Source organism: Camelina sativa, chromosome 3 (genome assembly GCF_000633955.1).
Source record: "Camelina sativa cultivar DH55 chromosome 3, Cs, whole genome shotgun sequence".
Classification (NCBI taxonomy): Eukaryota; Viridiplantae; Streptophyta; class Magnoliopsida; order Brassicales; family Brassicaceae; genus Camelina; species Camelina sativa.
The window spans coordinates 4,394,165-4,395,888 of NC_025687.1; the positions used below are offsets into that span (position 1 = coordinate 4,394,165).

Below are 1,724 nucleotides of genomic sequence, written 5' to 3' on the forward strand. Positions count from 1 at the left end.
ACCACGAAGTCACTCTTTCTTGGTCATACTGATTACAAGTGTTTGAGGTATCAGGTGATTGATACACCGGGGCTTTTAGATAGGGAACTTGAAGACCGTAACATCATTGAAATGTGTAGTGTCACCGCCCTGGCTAACCTTCGAGCTGCTGTTTTGTTCTTTCTTGATATTTCGGGTTCTTGTGGTTACACCATTGCTCAGCAGGCTTCTGTCTTTCACAGCATAAAGTATGTGTTGAAGAACAAACCGTTGGTTATTGTCTGCAACAAGACTGATTTGATGCCTGTGGAGAACTTATCTGAAGAAGATAAGAAACTGATTGAAGATATGAAAGATGAAGCTATGAAGACTGCAATGGGAGCAAGTGAAGAAGCAGTGCTTTTGAATATGAGCACTCTGACCGAAGAAGGTGTGATGTCAGTGAGGAATGCTGCCTGTCAGATGCTGTTAGATCAAAGGGTAGTAGCGAAGATGAAACCGAAAAAGATCACTGACCACCTGAACAGGTTCCATGTGGCGATGCCGAAGGCTCGTGACGACCAAGAAAGGCTCCCTTGCACACCTCAGGTAGCTAAGGAAGAAGCTTGTGAAAAGGATCAGAAACGAAAGACAGAGAAGGACTTGGAAAATGAAAATGGTGGAGTTGGGGTTTATTCTGCTAGTCTAAAGAAGAACTACAATTTGGCTAATGGAGAATGGAAGGATGACATAATACCTGAGATCTTTGATGGTCATAATGTTTCTGACTTTGTTGATTCAAATATTTTGAATAGGCTTGAGGAGCTGACAAGTGAAGAAAGTTTAAGGCTGGCAGAGGAAGAAGATAATGGTTTTGAGATTGAAGGCGAAGAACTTACAGAGAAGGAGAAGAATGATTTGGCTGATATGCGTAAGAAGAAAGCCTTGCTCATTCAAAATCATAGACTCAAGAAGAGCAACGCATAAAACAGAGCAACTGTTCCAAGAAAGTTTGACAAGGATAAGAAGTTTTCAAGGAAGAGAATGGGTAGAGAGTTATCATCTCTAGGTCTTGATCCGTCTTCTGCTTTGAACCGTGCAAGAAGCAAGTCTAGAGGTAGAAAGAGGGAAAGATATGATGATTTGAGTAACGATTCGATGGATGTGGATGTGGATGTGAATGATGATGAGCAGCAGAAGAAGAAGAAGATGTGTCTGAGATCCAAATCAAGATCTTTGTCAAGATCAAGATCAGTGTCAAGGCCACCACATGAAGTTTTACCAGGTGAAGGCTTCAAAGATTCTTCACAAAAGATTAAGGGGGAGGTATTGGTTTAGGATTTAGAAAGAATTTTAATGACTTTATGTTCTTGCTGATTGTTAGAATCATAGAAAATTGAAAGTTAAAAATGAAGGATTCTAAGAGATTGTTTAGTAAGTTTTTTAAAATCTTGATGATTTGTTTTTTCTAATCTTGTAAAATCTTTCTATTTGATGAAAGAGTTTTCATGACTTTTGTTATGAAGGAAATGATATAAAATCCTAAACCAATAACATAAAATTTGAATTCATTAACAATCCAAGATTCTTTTGTTTTACTTGAATAACATAAAACTTTTAATGACTTTATAAAACTCTTAATCCAATAACACTAGATTTATCAAGATTTTAGATAACTTTTTACAAATCCACAACCAATAACACCAAATTTTTAAAGAGTTTTTAAAAGTCTTGATTGAATAACAACATATTTTACCTAACTTTTA

At 36.8% G+C, this 1,724-nt stretch overlaps 1 pseudogene; it reads left to right on the top strand.

The window, feature by feature from the left end:
- LOC104778655 overlaps window positions 1-1,724 on the top strand; it is a 9,927-nt pseudogene that overhangs the window by 1,744 nt on the left and 6,459 nt on the right.